The sequence below is a fragment of the Canis lupus genome, chromosome 4, assembly GCF_011100685.1.
Source record: "Canis lupus familiaris isolate Mischka breed German Shepherd chromosome 4, alternate assembly UU_Cfam_GSD_1.0, whole genome shotgun sequence".
Lineage (NCBI taxonomy): Eukaryota > Metazoa > Chordata > Mammalia > Carnivora > Canidae > Canis > Canis lupus.
Window position 1 is genome coordinate 58,763,613 of NC_049225.1, and position 22,149 is coordinate 58,785,761.

General features: G+C 40.9%; 1 long non-coding RNA gene across 1 annotated transcript; it reads right to left on the reverse strand.

Moving 5' to 3' along the window:
- Positions 1 to 316: 316 nt before the first annotated feature.
- Positions 317 to 15,657, reverse strand: LOC119871527. Its single transcript, XR_005358399.1, has 5 exons — positions 15,073 to 15,657; positions 11,179 to 11,360; positions 5,853 to 6,090; positions 2,296 to 2,418; positions 317 to 871 (listed from the first exon to the last, which is right to left on the reverse strand). It is a non-coding gene; the product is annotated as an uncharacterized LOC119871527 (long non-coding RNA).
- Between the last annotated feature and the right edge of the window lie 6,492 nt (positions 15,658 to 22,149).

Sequence of the window (22,149 nt, forward strand, 5' to 3'; positions counted from 1 at the left end):
GCAGGCAGGAGCCAATCATGTGTTAGAATGTTATTTCAAGAGCAGAGAGAAGCTCTTTCTTTAAGTAGAGAAGAAATGGGTAGGAAATATCAGAAAGGGAGACAGAACATAAAGACTCCTAACTCTGGGAAATGAACTAGGGGTGGTGGAAGGGGAAGAGGGTGGGGGGTGGGGGTGAATGGGTGACAGGCACTGAGGGGGGCACTTGACAGGATGAGCACTGGGTGTTATTCAGTATGTTGGCAAATTGAACACCAATAAAAAATAAATTTATTATTAAAAAAATAAATACATAAATTTTAAAAAAAGACCTTGAGCTGCTGTGTGGGGCATAGATTGGAGGGACAAGAGTGGAAGCAGATTCATTCTATGGGGGATGGGATGGCCCATACTGAGTAAGGGTTCAGGATCCAAGTCAAGTCAGCAGGAATTTGCAGGAGGACAAAACCTTCCTTCTCCAAGCCCATGAGACTGGACAGCAGGTAATGGGATAAGGAGACCAAGGCAGGTCCTCTTGGCTCCATAGTTCCATAGACACAAAGGTTCTGCCTGAAAACGTACCTGAACACAGGTGTAATGAGCCTGCCAGGGTCATTCCTGTCCCTTCTGGAGCTGGAGGAGGTTTGAGGCTGCTGCAAGGCTTCCTCGCCGTGGCTGTAGGTAGCAAGGGCACCCACGTAGGGGAGGTGAGGCAGGGGTTGATAAGACAGCACATTAGGTGGCCCCATATTCTCTCTGCCTTCCTTCTTTTTATAACAAATAATCTCCTCCCAACACCAGGGTACATCGTGTTCTTCTTCCTGGTTGTAGATCACCTGGGCTTCTATGCGTTCCTTATGTTTCTGGCAGATAACTGTAAGCAAGCAGAGCCCTGGAGCAGAAACACAGATGGCAAGAGATATCCCAGCTTAAGCTTTGAGCAGCTTTCTCTAAATCAACCGAGTTAGTGAAAGCTTAAACAATTCAGCCTTTGCTTTGGAACTTCCAGGTCTCTACCTCAGAGCAGCGACAGATAAAACCAAGCACACCTTGAAAATATTCAAGGTCTTCCTGTTGGAGAGGATATTACTCTGAACACCTTAATCTGGCTCATGAGACTCTGCGTGACCTGGCACTCAACTACCCTCCAGCCTGATCTTCCACTTCTCTTCTGTATGTGTCTTATGCTCCAACACAACTGTGCTATCTACTGTTCCCAAATATATCCTGTCTTTTTCCACCCCTGAGCCTTTACTTATGCTATTCTTCCTACATGCAAGGTCCTTCCTCCTCCACTCATCTCCAAGTATCTAACTCACACCTATCCTCCTCATCCACACAGCAGAATTGCTACCTTATTTTTTCTCTATACATATATATATATATATGTATAGTTGAAATTAGTGTATGCATATATATAAACAAATGCTATATATGTATATATGCATTAGATATGTGTATATGTCTATATATACATGTATATGTCTCTATATACATATATAGCTTCTCTTAAATATAGTTATGGGTCCACATCTCTTCTTTGCAACTAGCTTGCGAGCTCACTGAGATAAGAATAGTTCCTCTGGAACTATTAAAACAAAGTATCTGCTCATAAATACTTGTTGGGTATGTATTTTCAGCACACAGTTCTTTAAGCCCTAATGCTGAAACAAACTCAAGTGGTGTAGCCTGCCATAAAAAGGCAGGCTACAAGGTACTGTGTGCATTTAGGTCTCACTTTTTGTAAATACCTATGTCTGCATGTGTATATATACAAATATCTAATTATATATAGATATATAGGATCTACTCTAAAATAATAATAGCATTTATCTCTTTGAGATGAACCTACAGATGTATCTTTTATCTTCATTTTTAAATCATTATGGTTGATTTTATCCCTTCACAACACAAAGCCAACACAGCTCTTTCTTAAACAAAATCAAACAATATAAACATTATAGAATTAAAGCTCTCTACAAATCTCTCTTTTGCAAAAACATGCCACTTAAAGTTATGTGAATCATTTTTCAAGTTTTTTCATGAATATTCAAATATCCTATGTAGTAATCATTCTTTTCAAACTATGATATTGATCTGCTATTCCCTTTTTTTTTCTTGCTTAATGATATATCCTAAATTCATCATAGGTGATTTATTTACCAAGTCCTTATTGACAGACATTTGGGTTACATCTATTTTAGCTTATGCTATTGCTATTATAAATAAGACAAAATCTCTAGAGATAATTTTGCTTTGTTTCTTTGTTTTCTAAATTTTTAACCACAAATATTTTCTATCATCCTAAAACAGTACCTTTATTTTGAAAAAATGGAGTATCCAGGCCACCTCTCTGTTCAGAATTTCATTAAATGCTCTCAATTCATTCATCCATTCAACAAATGGGTATTGACTATCGACCATGAGCAAACTGGATACCTATATTCCGGTGGAGAAGATCAACATTTAGCCATAATAAGCCAGTTAAAATCACAGCCTCTGATGAACCCTATTGAGGAAATGGGCGAGGTGCTCTGATCTAGTTGAGAGGCCTGATTTAGTTTGGGGAGCATTTTGTCTGAAGGCTGGGCAGTCACTACGAAGAGAAGGTTGAGAGAGAAGGGAAATGTTCCACAAAGGATACTTCCAGTGGCTTGGAGCTTCCTAGGGCCAAAGATTGGCCAGAAAGGCCGGGGTGGAGGAGGGGCATGGGGAAAGGGACTGGTAGGTCTAGCTGAAATTCTCATCATCCTTTCTTATCTGTAGGTTATTAAACAGCCAATGGGACCACAAGCGACTGCTGGGCCCAGCGCTCGCTCGTGTCTCCCACGTCCACGGCCCAGGCCCACTGGGGACATCCACATAAGCGCAGTGTGGGCACTCCCTTCTTCTGGCGCTGCTGGTGTTCATCCGGAGCCTCCCTGGCCTACAGACCTTCTCCACGCTGGCCAACATTCTCATGCTTGGAATCCTTGTCCTCATCTTCCAGCACCTCTTCCAGGCAGGTTCCCCACCCCAGGCCATCCCCTTGGTAGATGTGCGCGTGGGTGTGTGGGCACGAGCACATGCATTTACACACATAGGTGTGTGTGGAACCAAAATCTGGAAACACACCTTCCAGACTGTTAATGATGTTCTCTGCAGAAGAAATTTAAGGTTGAGATGTGCTTTTTTGTTTGCACTATTTGACGTGTACAGGATCATCTCAATATTTTTTCCACTGTTTTCTTAAGGGAACGTCTATTTTTTTTTAATGCCCAGACTGCATAGAATGAATGCATCTCTGCCACTCCAACTTTTCTGTACTTTGTTTACATAGATAACATTTACATATATGTCCCCAAAGTCAATATAACAGATTTAACCAAACAATCAGTGACAAAAGCCTCAAGGCATTTCTTAAATTGTTTTATATTACAGATGCAATCAAGCGTGGGAATCCCACATAGCTTGAAAGGCAGAACAAAGGTCCACAAAAAGGATGTGGAAGATGTTACTGTAGATAAAGCAACTTTTTGCCACATCAATTTGTCCTGAATATCACATTGTAAGCATTTATAGCCAAACATAGTTTATTGCTTACCTATAGACATTTAACTGAATTTTACTTATGTTTCCAAAATTGGTTATGTGTTTGGCATTGATGTGTCATGTGACATAATTTTTTCCATTCAAAATAATAGGAACTTGTTATCGCATCTTTGTACAGGTTGTGAAATTTTAGGAGATTACTGATATCAAGAAGAGTTTCCCCGGGCCACTCAACAAGTATACCTACTGTATACCTTTTGTTATCAGAGACAAACTGTAATAAGGTCTCTTACTCAACTCAATTAAATGTAACTGGGGAAAGGAGAATGTAGGACAAAGATCCTTCAGGGAACTTTCCTGGAACAGCCAAGCCCCAAGAAGGATCCTAAGTCAGTCAGGCTTCAGGGGTAGCAAAAACCCAGGAGTCAGGCCACATTAGGGCTTCTGATGTCTCTGCTCAGGTTGGCTCTGTGTATTGGCTTTCTTTCTCTTGATGTGAACCAACCCTGCCCCTAGATCTTAAGTTTTAGATTTTACCATTTTTTGGCACTAGAAGAACACAAATCTGAATTCTAGCTGGTCCCAAAAATCCAGGGAAGGAATTCACTGGTTCAGCTTGGGTCAGGTGCCATCCCTGAACCAATTAACTGTAGTGGGGGAAGCACTCATAGAAACTATAACTGATAGAAAGGGGTCAGGCCACTTTAGAATGTTGAAGGAGGGCAGGCCCAGTGGCTCAGTGGTTTAGCGCCACCTTCAGCCCGGGACGTGATCCTGGGGACCCAGGGTTGAGTCCTGTGTCAGGCTCCCTGCGTGGAGCGCTTCTGCCTCTGCCTGTGTCTCTGCCTCTCTCTGTGTCTCTCATTAATTAATAAATAAAATCTTAAAAAAAAAAAAAGGAATGTTGAAGGAGAGTTGCTGAGTAGATAATCCCATAGATATCCTTAATAAGCCTTGACGAAAGAAAAAATAAATGAATAAAGATTGGGCATAGTCCATCCCTAGCCTTCAACTTTGCTCATCCACAAGGCACAAAACCTTCCCCCCTAGACATCCAACAGGTGTAAGGTCAATCAAAAAAGGCCTGAAATGTGGATTTGAGTCCTAGCTTTGCAACTCACAAACCATGTGATCTTGAATAAGTCATGCTTTAAAATCAAGCTAACAATTTTTATCTTGTTAGGCTGTTGTGGTTTAAACTACTTTGTGAAAACTCAGTAATTCTCAGGCAGCAGAGCAAGTTTAGCGGGTTCAGGTATCCACTCTAGAGCAGTGGTTCTTAAGCAGGGGTAATTTGCCCCCCAGGGGACATTTGGCAATTCATGGAGACATTTTTGGATGTCACAACTAAGAGGGTTCTCTCCACTGGCAGTTAGTAGGTAGAAGCCAGAGATGCTGTGTAACATCCAGCAGTTCTCAGGACAGCCTCAGTCAGTAGCACTGAGGTTGAACATCTCTGCTCTAGAGCCAGGTGACCTGAATTCTATTTATAGCTCTCCCATTTCAACTTTGACAAGTTATCTCACTTTTTTAGGCCTCAGTTTTCTCATCTGGGAAATGGGACTGATACCAGTACCCATCTCCTAAGGCTGTTCTGAGGTTCAAACAGATTAATAGACATGAAGAGCTTGGGCCCCTATCTGGAACTTAGTAAGTTAGTAAGTACCACTAAACATAAGCCATTACCTCCCCCAAACCTGGCTAGGCAGCAGAATCACCTTGAGATCTTATTTAATAACAGATCCCCAAGCCCTGCTTTAGTTGTACTGGATCTGAATCTTTGGGATTAGAATCTTTTTCTGTTTTGGGGGGGGGGGGTGTTGGTTTTTTTACTTCCCCAGCTGGTTTTGATGATGGGCCAAGCATTGGAGTGACTGTTCTAAAGCATTACTATGCCCAAGCATTGTCTTGGGACCGGAAGCATCAGCAGCATCTCAGAGCAGGGCAGCGCAAACTCCAGGGTGCATACAAACCACATGGGGACCTTGTCACACTGCAGGTTCTGATTCAGGAGATCTGAGTAGGGCCTGAGAGTCTGCATTCCTAACAAGCTCCCGGGCGAGGCCAATGCTGCCAGTCCTCTGACCACATTCTGCATCACAAAGCTCTAAAGCACTTTATATACATATACGTTATGGTGTCCAAGACTGGACTCAGTTATGGACTCAAAGCCTGTCTAATTCCAATCAGGACTGAGCTCAGATAGCTGCCACTGGTTCTGCTTTTCAGCAGCCAAAGCAGGATAAGGAAAGGATACTGCACATGAACTCCAGATGGTCTCTACCTCCAGTGGACCATCTCCCCCTCCCCAAGCCTGAGCAACAGTGGAAGCCCCTACTCACCCTTTCAGGTCACCCTGGCTGGAAGATCTCTCTGTTCCCAGAAAGAATAAAATACCCTCAGAGGCTTCTGGAGACAAGTTTGCTGCAAACAACCTAGCGATCATCTTGTTTACAAGTGGATTTTTAAGGTGTTCCTTTTCATGGCTGGTGTCTCTTGAAGAGCATTGTTCTTAAGCTGTCAGGCCTCACCAGACTCCAGGATTCTGTGTTTTTACAGAGTCAGAGATTTGGACTGGACCTGGAAATCATTTAATTCATTGGTTTATCAAAGTATGTTTCCATACCTCTGGTGGTGTATGTAATGAGTTTAGGGGGGAGATAGTTAGGTAATACTTGTTCATTTTCTTAATTACGTATTTGTATTAATTCATTCTCTTCTACCTATGGCAATTTAGACTTACATTATAATCTTTTATTTTTTTATTTTTTTTAAATTTTATTTATTTTTAAAAAATTTTTTTATTTATTTATGATAGTCACACACAGAGAGAGAGAGAGAGAGAAGCAGAGACACAGGCAGAGGGAGAAGCAGGCTCCATGCACTGGGAGCCCGATGTGGGATTCGATCCCGGGTCTCCAGGATCACGCCCTGGGCCAAAGGCAGGCGCTAAACCGCTGCGCCACCTAGGGATCCCCACATTATAATCTTTTAAAAACAAATATTGTTTTGAAATATTGACTTGTTGAAAAAAATATATAAGTAGAGCACATGTATAATAAATGACTGAAGTTCAGATATGCTGTTTTAGTTCAACTTCCCTATTTTGGGGAAGGAGAAACCAAAGCTAAAAAAGCCCTGAGCCTGGATTTTCTAATCCTTAAAATGAAGATAATCTTACTCTGTAGGGCCATGGTGATAATTAAACAGTCCATTTAAAGAATTCAGTACATGCCTGACCCCTCATAAAGACCTAAGAAATATTAGCTGCTCACATCTGTATTAGAGAGGAATCTTCTTAATAGGATCACTTCTTGGAGCCTCAGGCTTACCGTCTGTAAAATTAAGGCATCAGATCAGAGGGCTTGGCATCTGTGGCCTTCAAACTCCCTTATTTTCTCACTGAGTTCAGGTCTTCAGTTCTAGAGAGTGGCTGAGACCAAAAGGCCAACTTCTATCCCTACTCCATCCAAGTCCCCAGCACACCTACATGTGGAGAAATCGAGGTCCAAACACTTGCCTGGTGATTTCTGCCCTAGAACTCAGCCCCTCTTGCTCTCAGTTCTGTCCTGACTTTCCTATGGCTTTTCTCTCCTTAAATAAACAAAGCCCGTCCACCACGGGCAGTGGTCAGCAGAAGGTTGAACATTGTAAAACTCTGCTGGCTGGCTGGCTCTCCATATGCTGGATTTCCAATGTGTTTTCTCAAGGCCAATTTGATCATAACCATGATCATTTTCCTCTGCCCTCCCAGGTTTCTCTGTTAGGAAATCCTAGACCCCTAGTGGCAAACCTGAAGACCTGCCCTTTGTTCTTCAGGACAGCCACCCCTGCTTTCAAAGGTATTGGGGTGGTTAAGTTGGCGATGGAGTGAGGATCCCATTCCCTCCCCAGATGAGGGTGAGGAAGCAGAGTAGTCTAGGTGAAGGGCACTGGCTATGGAGCCGAAAGATACGGGTTTGAGACTGGCTTCGTCTTTTCAAGCTGTATGATCCTGGGCAAGCTATCTAATACCTCTAGGAGCCTCAGTTTCCTCATTTGTAAAGTGGTTTTATAATACTAACAAAACAAGGATGTTGTAAGGCCTTAGTTAGATAATGTAGGTAAAATAGCACGTTGTTGGCACAAAATAAGTCACCATCATTATTATTTTGTTTTGACGGTCCTTCACCAAGTGTGGGTGAGAGAAGACTAACACCCTAGAGAAAAATATCTGACAGAAAGCCTTGGGATGTTGGGCAAATCTTCTCTTTTCATGAGTCTTGTTTTACCTAGCTGTAAAATAGAACTGTAAACCTCTTTATGACAACCCCGACAGCAAGTTAACCTACTTAAACACATGGTCTTCATATTAAAAATTTACTATTTACTTTGCTATGTTCTTCATCTGCACTTTTGGATGCTAGAGAGATTTTAATGCAGCATGAGAAAAATTACTAAAAAAGCCAGCACTACAAGCGAATTTAGCAATGGTTTTCAAATAAATTTTTTATCCTGAGAGCCCTTTCAATGAAATCACAAGAGGAACACAATATTTAATACAAATCAGTACCTCACATACCTCAGAAAAAAATTATACACACACACGTATGTATACATATATCTATGTGTGGGAATATATATATATATACATATATATATATATATATATATCACACACTCACATGTACAGAGAAGATGGCAATAAAGTAAATGTGCTTAATTTTGGGGAACCCGGTGAAGGATATATGGGTAAGGCATAAGGGTATATTCTTGCAACTTTTCTGTAAGTCTGAAATACTTCCAAATAAATAGATCAGAATTTTATCCCCAACCTGAAGTGGTGCTCACATCCATACAAAGATAATAAAACCAGGGACTAGAAGCAACGAGCCTTGCCTAAGCACATAAGGCTCTGAAATTCCAAAGCCAAGGCTTAAGCCCTCACCTTCCAGCTTCTAGATCAATGCTTTTCTCTGCTTAGATTCTTCTTCTAATCTTCCTCTTCTTTTTAAACAGTTTATCTGTTAGTTCTGTTTTGACTGAAGTGTTACTGGGTCTCCCTGCCGCCAACTCCTCCACAGTTCCCTCTCTCCCTATACACACACACACACACACACACGTACACACACGTGCATACATGAGTAAGGCTTCCTGAACTGTTATCCAGAGCTGATGCCCCCATGTTACTACTCTGAGACACAGAATCACAGATCATAGACGTTGGAGCTGGAATAAAGCATTCTACAGATTTTTCTAGAGACTAACACTATAAATTAGGACACATTTCTTCAGTACAATCTATATTCTTTTTTCCATCCTTCAGTAAGGAGCTGTTGCATATTATGGTGTGTAAGGTAGTCTCCCCTGTAGTCTCCAAGCAAAAGGAATCCAAAATTATCCTGCAGGCCATACACGGGTTGTTGCTGGAAGGTCACCTTCCAGATCTGAAATTAGGGATGGTGCTCCCCCTGGTGGGATGCATGCCAAAGCACAACTCCTGCAAAGTTGTGCAGCTGTGCAGACAACCAGCTGGTACACTCTAAGATTTTCTGTAACAGCAATCATCATCATCCTTGGTCCACAAAGCTGCTCAGAGGTAGAGCCTTTCCTGGGCATGGAAGAGGACATTCACATAGGGATAGATGAACTAGAAGACGTTTAAGGTTTTTTCAATAACTAATACTGTCATAGTTCAGTAGTTCCTTATACTTAGTGGTGCCATGTCTTGGAGTTTCTTTTTCTCTCTCAAGCTTTATGATAGTAGAGATGAAGGAATTTAGAATAATAAATAGTGGTTAAATGAGGTCTCTACATAGATGGGGACCACTGTGTGATTATGGCCTCCTGTCCACAGGTTTTGCCTCTGAAAAACAAGATGCAGAACCATTCTCAGTTTCCACTCACCCTATGTGGAGGGATGTTCGAGATCACCATCCTAGCCTAGGGACCTTGGGCTATCTCAGGTTTAAGGCCATCACTCAGGCAAGCATCACCTTCAACCTCTCTAACTGCTGGTGGGTGAGTTCAGGCTTCAGAGACAAAAGGATGATGTGCAGGGTGGGGCTGGCCTAGCTTCCCCTCATCAGTGGGGAGTAGCAAGAGCATGAACATGGATCAGGTCTTCAGTGTGGAGAAGAGATGCCAGGAAACTGCACCATAGAGAGAGGTGGACTGGGTGAATCAAGAGATCTGGACTCTTGTCTAGCATGGCCATTAATTTGCCTATGTTCTGGGCAGGATATTTTTTTCTTCTATGACTTAAGTTTCCCTATCTACCCAACACGGGGATTAGACAAATGCTTTTTAAGTGCCCTCCCAGCTTTGACTGAGGTATTACCAGATCTCTTTCATTTACAAGCAAGTGAAAGCCAATCCAGTCTGGCCTAAATTTTTAAAAAAGAAAAGAGAAGTCCACTCATATGTATAACTTCAGGCACAGCTGGATCCAGCTGTTTAAGTGGTATCAGCAGGACTCTGTCTTTATCTCTGCTTGTTTTCCTCTGCATGGACTTTATCAAGTAGACTCTTCACAAATACAGTATACAGTAGCAGATCACTGCTGGCAGCCTCTCAGTGACAGGCCATTCTCCCATCAGTCTCTCATAAAAAGAACTTCTCTTTTCTGAAAGGTCCATAAAATCCTTAGAATGAATTCTGATCCCTGAAGCAGGGGCCACATGTCCATTCTGAGCCAATCCTATGGCCAGTAGATGAAATGTGCCTATTGGTTGGCCTGGATTCTGAGCCTTGCTGGAGCAGATCTGCTCCCTGAACCTAGCCGACTCAGAGTGGGGACCAAGTGCTAACTGATCCCCATCAGCAGCTGGCTGCTCAGTTAATCCATTCGAGGCCCATGAACACGGACCATAATTGCAGTCAAATCTGAGGACCACAGATTATGTGATAGACATCCTTCCAACTTCTTAGTAAGCCAGAGAAGGTAATCATTGCGAAGGTGGTAAATGGGATATCACTAGAAGGTGGTTAACAGCTTCTTTTCTCTTTTGCTCACCACCTTGACTTCCCGGAAGTGCTCGGATTCTCAGGTATGTAGACCCCTTTTGGATTCTGCTCCCTGCTTTACACCCTTACATTAACATCCTCAGGAATATTCTATGTGAATTAGATAAAGAGCTTAGCATGGTGATAATCACAAAGATCACAAAGAAGTGACTCAATAAATTTTCATTATCATTATCTTCCCCTGAAAATATAGTTCCATACATGTGATTCCCTTTAAAAAAAAAATCTAAACCAAGATATATTGTTTTCCTTGTGCATGGCCTCTAACTGATTTTTGACTACTGTAAGTTTGGCAGAAAAAGAACTGAAATTAAGGGGTGCCTGGGTGGCTCAGTAGGTTAAGGGTCGGACTATTGATTTCAGCTCAGGTCATGATCTCAGGGTCATGAGATAGAGCTCCCCCCTTCCCTCCTATTCTGTTGGGCTCCTTGCTGAGCAGGGAGTCTGCTTAAAATTCTCTCTCTCTCCCTCTGCCCCCTACCCTGCTCATACTCTCTCTCAAAACAAAACAAAACAAAACAAAACAAGAAATTCACATGCTTAATCTCATGTATAAATAATAAAAATTTAGAAACATGTACTGTGATCAGTTGGATTTCATTTTGAATGAGTAATTCACACTCATCGTTAATATAATGGAAAAGAAAGAATACAAGTACTTACTGAGCATTTCCCAAGTGGTTTACAGGCATGATCTCATTTGTCCTTAACATAGCCCCATCCGCCAAGGGAGATAACAGTACCAGGTCAAGGAGTCCTGACACAATTTGGCCACATTCTCTAGCCTTATGGAAAGGCTGATATGTGCATAACCAATGTATATTCCGTGTGAGAGGCTCTGGAACCTGAATGAGAACCAAGTGTTATAAGCACTGAGAAGGACAGTTAATCTTGACCAGTGAACAGAGAGGCTTCACAGCAGTCTCTGAGACTTGAATGATGAACAGGAATGTGACAGGTGATGATTGGAGGAAAGGGCATTCTTGGTGGAAGGAACAGCGTGTGTGCAGAAGCAGTGATGCTGAGGGTATGTCTCACTCTCAGGGGATGGCTCTCATTGTCTGGTATAGTTGCAGTGTTGAGCATGTGGGGTGGGGCAGAGGCAGGGACTGTTTGAGATGAGTCGGTGGGAAATTGCACTTGAAATATGATGGGCATTTAATCTCAAGCTCGGGTTTGACACTCTTTCTTTTTTTTTTTTAATTTATTTTTTTATTGGTGTTCAATTTACTAACATACAGAATAACACCCAGTGCCCGTCACCCATTCACTCCCACCCCCCGCCCTCCTCCCCTTCTACCACCCCTAGTTCGTTTCCCAGAGTTAGCAGTCTTTACGTTCTGTCTCCCTTTCTGATATTTCCCACACATTTCTTCTCCCTTCCCTTATTTTCCCTTTCACTATTATTTATATTCCCCAAATGAATGAGAACATATAATGTTTGTCCTTCTCCGACTGACTTCACTCAGCATAATACCCTCCAGTTCCATCCACGTTGAAGCAAATGGTGGGTATTTGTCATTTCTAATAGCTGAGTAATATTCCATTGTATACATAAACCACATCTTCTTTATCCATTCATCTTTCGTTGGACACCGACACTCTTTCTTATCAGCGATGAGATACCATTAAGGTCTTTTTGAGCATTATAGTAACATAATCACTCATCTCTTTTCTGTCTTATGTCCACTAAAAGTACTGTGTTTTCTTTTCTATTCTTGAGTCCCGTGTGTTTAACATTTTATGATCAGGGACCATCAGATCCAGCTCCTGCCTTTTAGCAAATACAAAGTATATCCCCATTTTATAGATAGGGCCAGTGAAGTTCAGGGAATTAAAGTGACCTAGATAGTTAATGATAGAAGATGAGTTAGGATTTAGAGCTCCTACAACTCAACCTACTTTTTGGAACATACATATCATACACTGTGACCTCATGCAAATTTGATTATGAAAGAGGGAGAGTGTGCTATTTTTAAAGTGCTGGCAGTTTCACTCATCATCCCCACTCATCAGATAGATGTTCCTGAAGGAGGTGAGAAATGTGAATCCACCACCTTCTCTGTAGGTCTTGATCCCTTCATGCTCTTCAGAGACTAAAGTTCTTCACACTCTTTCTTGAGTAGGACTTTTGTGCCTAGATATACGTGTATGACTTTTTGTACTATATGACCTCTTAACACATTGCTATATTTTAGGGTGTTTAAGGGATTATTCAGGGCAGTTTTGACAATTCCCCATTTCTGCCCCCTTACTCTGGCTAACTGGTTTCCCTGCCTCAGCAGGTTCTCCAGAGGTATGCTGCTGGTATCTACAGATAGATCTTTGATGATCCCCTTTGCCTTCCACACATTGTATGAGTCTGTCAAGCTCCTGTCCTTGGGTAGTATCTGACTCAGACCCCTGCAGCTCTGTGTCCCTGTGGAAATCATCATGCCCTCCACTGAAGCACCGGGCCTTCATGTAGACCTGGGCACCCTTCCTGCTGTGGTCTGTCTACAGAACATGTGAGTAAAAAAGCAGGGAGCCTTGCTTCTCCTGTCCCTCCATGATACCCCAGCAGTGTCCAGAAGTCAGGCTACCAGAGCCACCTCAGGGCAGAACAAAATTTCAGGCAGAGTTCATGTTTGTGGAAGTAAGCCAAACCTAAGGGAAGCTGTTGTGGTAAGAAACAGAATACAACGCAAGACTACTGAAGCTAACACAAAGAGATTTGGAGGTAGCTCACAGAGACAAAGGAAAAGCAAAAGCCACAAACCTTGAAAATGAGAAACCAGGGAAAGCCTGAGATTAAAGTCAGAGGAATCAAGAGAATGCCTCTGGGATGAATTTCCTCCAATTCATTTCCATCCTCATGCTCTCTGCTCAAGATGCAAATTCTATGTCTTGCATCAAGATGCAAGACAGAGTTCAATCACACATGCCATGCATTGGACAAAAGAGGTTGGGGGCATTCAGACTGAAGTGCCACCCAGACCCCTATGTAGTGAGAGAAGGATGGCAGGTCAATGCAAAAATAAGGTTCTAGTTATCTTTACAACTTTTTCTTTGATGCGTGGGTTTTTTAGCAGTGTGTTGTTCAATTTCCAAATATCTGGGATATTTTTGATAACTTTCCATTATTGATTTCTAATTTAATTCCATTTTTGTCAGAGAACATTCTGTGTGATTCCAACATGTGGATTTGTTTTATGGCCGAGAATATAGTTCATCTTGGTCTGTGCTCCATGTGCACTTGAAAAGAATGTGTATTCTGCTGGTGTTAAGTGGAACATTCTATAAATATTAAGTAGGTCAACTTGATTGATGGTGTTGTTCAGGTCTTAAATATCCTTACTGATTTTCCACCTGCTTATTCTGTTAATGACTGGGAGAGGAGTATTGAAGACTCCAAGTACTTTTATGGATTTGTCTGTTCTTTCAAATCCATCAGTTTTGGCTTCATATTGTAGAAGCTACATTGTTAGATATGTGCACATTTACATCATTTAGATTTGTCTTGATGCATTGACCCTTTCATCACTATATAATGTCTCTTTCTATCTCTGACAATATTCCTTGTCCAAAATCTATTTTGTCTAATATTAACACAGCCACTCCAGGTTTCTTTAAATTAGTGTTTGCATAGAACACATTTTCCCCTTAATTATAACAAATTTATGTCTTTATAGTTTAAGTAGGTTTCTTATAGACAGCAATTAGTTGGTTCTTTCTTGTACATTCAATTTGGCTATCTCTTGCAATTGGTGTGTATAGACCATTTATATTTAACTATTGATATGGTTGGGTTAAAATCCATCCTGCCATCTTGCTAATCATTTTCTATTCCATCTACTCTTTGTTTGCTTTCATTCAGCTTGCTTTTGGATTGTATATTTTTTAAGAATTCCATCTTATGTTTACCTCTTTCAACTTTTTTAGGAGTTGCCCTAGGTTTTATAGTACACATCTTTAACTAATCACAGGGTATTTTCAAATAATATTATACCATTTGTGTGTAGTGAAAGAATGTTATAACAGTGTACCATCAAGTCTTTCCTCCCATTTTTGTCCTGTTTTTGTCGTATATTTGTTTTTATATATATATTATAAACCCATAATATATTGCTACTATTTTTGCATTAAACCTGGGATAGCCATAGCCAGACTTTTTCTTAAAAGGCCTGGTGGTAAATATTTTAGGTTTCAGCCCACATAGCCTGTACTACAACTATTTAACTCTGCCATTGTAGCTCAGAGCCACCACAGACATTACATAAACTAATGGGCACAACTGTGTTCCAATGAAACTTTTCTCATGAAAATAGCCCACAGACCAGTTTGCTGATTCCTGCTTTAGATAATCCAGTCCCTTTAAAAATAAGGGGAAAAATGGGATGCCTGGGTGGCTCAGCAGTTAAGCTTCTGCCTTTAGCTCAGGGTGTGATCTCGGGATCCAGGATTGAGTCCCACATCGGGCTCCCAGTCAGGAGCCTGCTTCTCCCTCTGCCTGTTTCTGTGTCTCTCATGAATAAAGAAAACTTTTTTTAAAAAGGAAAAAATATCTTTTATATTTACCTTTCATTAACTATTTCCAAATATCCTTATTTCTTTTTGTAGATCCATAATTGCCTGTCACCACATTCCTTCTTCCTGAAGAATTTCCATTAACACTTATAGCACCGATCCGCTGGTAATGAATTATCTCAGTTTTTGCTTGTCTAAAATAAGTCTTTACTTCTCCTTCATTTTTGAAAAATATTTTCTCTGGGTTGAGAGTGTTTACGTATTAGCACTTTCAAGATGTCATTCATTGTCTTCTGGTTTATATGATTTCTGACGGAGAATGCTGCATTTCTTATATTTCTTCCTTGGTATATACATGTCTTTTTTCCCCTGGCTGCTTACAGATTTTCTCTTTATTTTTGGTTTTTATTAGTTTGAATATGATGTGTCTAGGTGAGTGAGAGTGTTTATATGTGTGTGTGTGGGAGGGGGGAGTGGTGCTTATCCTATTCTGTTTTGATGATTTTCTCTGAACTTCTTGATCTGTAGTTTTATGTATTTAATTATTTTATGAAAAGTCTGGGCCAGGGCAGCCCTGGTGGCGCAGTGGTTTAGCGCCGCCTGCAGCCCGGGGTGTGATCCTGGAGACCCTGGGGTGGAGTCCCACATCGGGCTCCCTGCAGGGAGCCTGCTTCTCTCTCTGCCTGTGTCTCTGCCTCTCTCTCGATCTCTCTGAATAAATAAATAAATTTAAAAAAAAAGAAAAGTCTTGGCCATTATTTCTTCAAATATTTCTTGTGCCACATTTTCTTCTCCCTCTGGGATTCCAATTACTGTTATGTTAGACTGTTTTATATTGTCTTATAGCTCTTCTGATGTTCCAACTTTTTTCACTCTTTTTAAAATTTTTATATTTCAATGTGGGTAATTTTCATTGAGCTATCTTCAAGTTCACAGATTCTTTCCTTGGATCTCTTGAGTCTACTGCTATTCCTATCAAAAGAGTTCTTCATATCCTATCAAACATTCTTCATAGTATTTTTTTTTTTTACTATTTTTATAGTCTCCATCTCTCCACCGAATTCTCTATTTGTTCACACACTGTCCAAATCAATTTCAGAAATGCCATGAAGTACAAATAGTCACGTTCTGAATTCTTTCTGCCTTCTGGGATGGTGGAGAGCAGTCTTGGAGCTGAATCAGTTTGTGAGAGTAGCCTTTTGTAGAAGACAACCAGGATAACAACCTAGAGAATCTCTACTAGAGTCACAGAATCTCAGAATTCTAAAAGCTTGTCATCTTGGAATCTTGGAAGCTAGGGTTCAAAAAAAATTCATAGGATTTTAGAATTGAACTTCAGAGCTTGAATACCTCCAGGGAAGGGAGTTCACCAGCTCCCAAAGGCAGTGGTGTTCAAAGGGATGCTGTCCTCCCTCAGGCGGGATGATGATGTTAATGCACCACTAGAGGGAGGCCACTCCCTCCTCAGTGTCACAGTCACAACAAAAGTAGGATCTCCCCTCTCGCTGACCTTCACCTCCACCATATACCAGGAATGATATAGCCACTGATTGGTGACCTTCACCTCCACCATATACCAGGAATGCCATAGCCACTGATTGGAAGAAAAAAAAAAACTAAGGAAGATCAGTACACACTTGTCTTCTCTAAAGTGTAACAGAATGTTATTGGATATAGAGTTTTAGTTCCTTCTCAAAGGAAGGGATAAAAAACAATGCCCTAACCTTCTCGAATATCTTTTTTCTTAAATTTGCTTTTCCAAATTTTTGTTGATAGTTGGAGCCAATAATAAGACAGATTATTGTTATCAACTAGAGGTTATTTTAACCTCACTAAGCCTCAATGATCTCGTCTCAAGTGGAATCCATTTCTGTTCCGTTTCCTTTTTAGGCTTTAAAATCCCATAATGTAACATTTTAAAATGCTAATGATATATTAACTGAGAAAGACATATAGTAAGACAAGGTATATTATGCAGTGCCATTTGTAAACAATGAATGTGAGTGTGTGGGGGGGGATTGGTGAGTGTGTGTGTTTTGTATGTGTCCAGAGGGGGTGGATAACAATTGATCTCTAGGTGGTAGAATTGTGTATATACTTTCTATGTATATTTTCCAGTTATTCTATGTTGAATATATTTTTTAGGAAACCAGGTTATATAAAAACTCAAAAGTACGATGCAAGTATAAAGAATGATTGTCTATGCAAAGTCCCTCCCTGAATTGAATTTATTTATTTTCCCTCTTTACTGACACTAGTGATTTTCTTTTTTTTTTTTTTTTTTTTTTTTAAATTTTTATTTATTTATGATAGTCATAGAGAGAGAAAGAGAGAGAGGCAGAGACATAGGCAGAGGGAGAAGCAGGCTCCATGCACCGGAAGCCCGACGTGGGATTCGATCCCGGGTCTCCAGGATCGCGCCCTGGGCCAAAGGCAGGCGCTAAACCACTGCGCCACCCAGGGATCCCGACACTAGTGATTTTCAACCAGAGGTAATCTCTGCTCCCTTTTGCAACAAAAATAACATATACACGTATATGTAGGTTGTGTGTGCATGTATATTTGGTATATGTGGGGTATATATATATAGAGAGAATAGAATATATTCAGCCATAAAAATGGAGGAAGTCCAACTGCCGTTTGTGAAAATGCAGATGGACTTTGAGGGTCTTATGCTAAGTGAAATAAGTCAGACAGAATCCCACCTATATGGAATCCAAACGACAAAAAATAAACTTATTGAATAAGAGGTCAGATTTGTGGTTACTTGAAGCAGGGGGTGGGAAAATGAATGAAGGTAGTCAAATGGTACAGATTTCCAGTTTTAGATATGTGAGTACTGGGGAAGTGATATACAGCATGATGACCATAGTTAACACCACTGTGTGGTAGATGTGAGAGCTGTTAAGAGAATAAATCCTAAGGTTCCCATTACAAGGGGAAAAAATACTTTTTTCTTTTTTTGTATTTATATGAGATAATGAATGTTAACTTATTATGGTAATCATTTTATAATATATGTAAGTCAAATCATTATGCTCTTTACCTTAAACTTATATAGTGATTCATGTCAATCATATTTCAATAAAACAAAAACCACACATATTCTTGTAGTCATTTTGATTCAGAGGACATTTTGTTATTAACACATCAAAATCCACAAACACCAGTTTTTCTTTCCATGTGATGGTTTTAGAGACTTGTTTCTTCCCTTATTCCTGAGTATGTCTTAATCCCAGGTATACCACAGGGAGTATAGGAGAAAACAATGGAGAAGAGGAGTTAAAGCCAAAGAACAGGATAAGAAGTATTTTCCACATTACTTGGTAATTTTTTTTTTTTATTACTTGGTAATTTTACAAAAGACTAAAAGTCTATTGATTTGTGTTTCAGGCTTTATCAAATCACAGCCCCAATACAGTCACATTGAAGTTGCCCCACCACAATAACCTGTCCCCATAAAGCATTATTAGCAGGATGAAGAGATCCCCCTCTGTGGTCTAAAGACAGCTTTCCAAAGCTCTGCTATGTTAGGATTCTTTTTTTTTAATTTTTATTTATTTATGATAGTCACAGAGAGAGAGAGAGAGGCAGAGACACAGGCAGAGGGAGAAGCAGGCTCCATGCACCAGGAGCCCGACGTGGGACTCGATCCCGGGTCTCCAGAATCGCGCCCTGGGCCAAAGGCAGGCGCCAAACCGCTGCACCACCCAGGGATCCCTATGCTAGGATTCTGTTACTATAGATGTGTTCCCTCTAGAGAATTTGGAAATCAGGTGTTTTCTTCACCTGCAGGTTCCATGGTCATCCTGATCCCCAAGCTGGACCTAATCATGTCTGTAAGCCTCAGTACCCTGGTCGTCTTCATTCTATCCCTCCTAGAGATCACCACCTACCCCTCAGAGAGGGTGAGCACTCTCATCATCACCTGGGACACCCTGATCAGCATTCTGGGCTTTGTGAGCTTCATGGTAAGGACCTGCCAAGCCCCTGACAATCCCATCCAGCTGGGAGATGCACTTCCTTTCCCAGCAACACTGGCACTGTGGAAGAATGTTTTCTATTTGACACTTCTCCCTTCACTCCTTAAATATACTAGCCTTGTTTGAACAAAGATCCCCCTTTCATTGCTAATGTCTATATTTTTATGAGACCTCCATAGTGCTGGGCATTTTGTACATTGCCTGACCCACAGCAAGCCTGGATCAATGGTGCCTGCTCCTGGGGTATTGCTACACCAGATCTCCTGTATCACAGATGTGTCCTCTCAGCTTCCAAGCTGAGATACGTTAGCCTTGCTTGAAGAAAAGTAGGTTCCTTTCCTGCCTCTCTGGCCCTCAGAGTAGGAAACAGCAAAATAATAAGAATCACTGACATTTGTAGAGCACTTTATCTTTTCAAAGTAGCTTGTCCACGTACCTTCACTCGTTTTCCACAACACTCAGAGGTGGATGATGCTGGACTCTTTAACCATATTTGTAAAAGTGAGGCATCTGAGGGTATGTGGGCTGGCCCAGATCAGGTAGGAGTAAATGACAGAGCTCAGGATTAAAACTCAAATCTTCTGACCCCATTTCTGCCCAGCTGCATGACTTAAGTGACTTTTCTCTGGGATTCCCCATTTATAAAATGGAAGGGTTGGCTAGATCTCTGAGGACCCATTCTAAGCCATCTTTGCTCTGTACACTTCAAAGTCTTCTTAACAAGAGGCAGGCCTCCCCCTCCCCGCCCCCACTTGTTGGAGCCAGCTGTTGCCTTGCCTTCAGCCTTCTGTAGCTCCCTGAACTGGTTGCTTTCCCTGAGCCGATCAAGTAGAAACAGGAGAATGATAATGGGTTTGCAAACACTGGTTACCTCAACCAGATGAAGATGCAGCTGAGCACTAGCATAGCATCTGTATAACATGAGCAGCATCTTGATTCAAGGGGTACTGCACTGAGCAGAGATTCATATAGAACTGGATTTTAGTTCCAAGATTACTTTCAGCTAGCTAGGGGAGTGGACATGTGGAAGGCCTACCTTCCCATCATTCTTTCCCTCATTCTAGAAACAATGCCATGATTTTGCCTTAAGGAACCACCCTTTCTCGCCACTCCCAGCCCATGTGATTTCAGAAAAGGAGACTCCACCTTGACTCCAGGAGTGGGCACATGACCCAGACTTCATTCATAGTCAGTACAGTCACCCCCTCTGCCCATAATTTTTTGTTCTGAGGTGGTCATGTGATCCAAGGGCTTTGATCAGTGATACCAGGATAGGGGAATCTTTGTGCTGTAATTAGTAAACCCAGATGCTCAGCAGAAGCATGTCTTTAGTATGAGAAAATTAAGTCAAGAGATGGAGGAGAAGCCTGTTAATATCACTGGAGTTCCTTCTTCCATGGGCACGTGATGCAGAAGCCACCTTGTACTTCCCAGTTCCCTGGGCTAGTTTTCTTTTGTTTAAGTCACATTAGGCTAGGTTTCTGACATTTACAACTAGAGAACCCTAAGTCTCTCAGTGACCTTGAGCAAATGTGTTCACTTCTTTCAGGGTTGCGTTATCCAAAATAAAAGAAATGAAACTCTAAGATCCTTAGCATCAACAGTCTAATTCTATATTATACTTAAAATGGAATCTCACTATACATCCATCAGAGTGACTATACTTTAAAAAGATGAACAATACCAAGTGTTGACAAGGATGTGGAGAAACTGGAACTCTTGCAAACTTCTGATAGGAATGTAAAATAGTTGGAATCACTTTGGAAAACAGTTTGGCAGTTTTAAAAAAGTGTATACTTATCATACAACCTAGAAATTCTACATCTGAGTATTTATCCAGGAAAAATAAAAACACACGTGTCCACACAATGATGTATATGCAAATATTCATAGCAACATTACTCATAATAGACTCAAGCTGGATGCAGTCCAAATGTCCATCAACTGGTAAATGGATAAATAAATGTGGCATATCCATAGAATGGGATAACATTCAACAATTAAAAGGAACAGACTATTGATGCAAGCTACACCCTGGATAAACCTTGAAAATATGCTAAGTGAAAGAAGCCAAATGCAAAAGACTACATATTGTGTGAATCCACTTATGTGAGATGTCTAGAAAAATCTAATTTATAGAGACAAAGAGCAGATAAATTGTTGGTTAGGGCTGCGGGGGTAGAATTGGGGGTTAACTGTAAATGGGCAGGAGGAGATTTTTTGGTGTGATGGAAATGTTCCAGACTGGCTTGTGGTGGTGATTGTACAATTATAGATTTACTAAAATCATTTAATGGTACACTTGTAATGGATGAACTTTATGATATGTAAATTATAACAATAAAGCTATTTGAAAATGGAATCTCTTTGGTTAGCATCTCATTTATTAGCAGAGAGTCTTTTAGAAACATTAGAACAGAAGAAAAAGATGCCTCCTCCAGCAATTATCTCTTAAAAATTTTCTTTTAAGTTTACTCTTTCCTTTCAACTCTTTTTGCATCAGGAAAAAATGCATTAGAGATGTAGTTTGAGTGGGATGGCCAGGAGAGATCTAAAACATTCATGGATGTTGTATCCAAGTTAGTCAACTCAGGAAAGTGTGAAAATGTTTGAAGCTGAAGACATGGTGGTTTAAACAGTGTTGTTGCCCTGGCGAAAAGAAATCGTCAGTTTGATATGTGTTTTATAGCTCTAGGACTGAATATTATCTCTTACACGGTCTCTCACATGACCACATTCAAATCACTAAGGCACTTGAAAAAATGTAGATTCCTAAATCAACATTAAGGGGTGGGGCCCAGGAATCACAACCTTAACCAGCTTCTCAGGTGGTTGCCTGCCCACTGAAGTTTGAGGACCATTACTCCAGTCAGTAATGGCTACTAATTGGGTGGGAGGGAGAAATTTCTCAGGGAACATGTATTCATTTCACATGTCACAAAATTCAAGTTCTAATCCTGTAAAATAGCAGTGGATTTCTGGAAGTGGAAGAGTAAGAAGACACAGAGAACACACAAGAACTTTTTCACGTTCAAAAAAGATAGACTTAGGTCAGAGGTTGACAGAAATTTTCTGTGAAGGGCCAGATAGTAAATATTTTAATCTTCGTTGGCCATATAATCTCTGCCATGACTAAGCAAGTCTG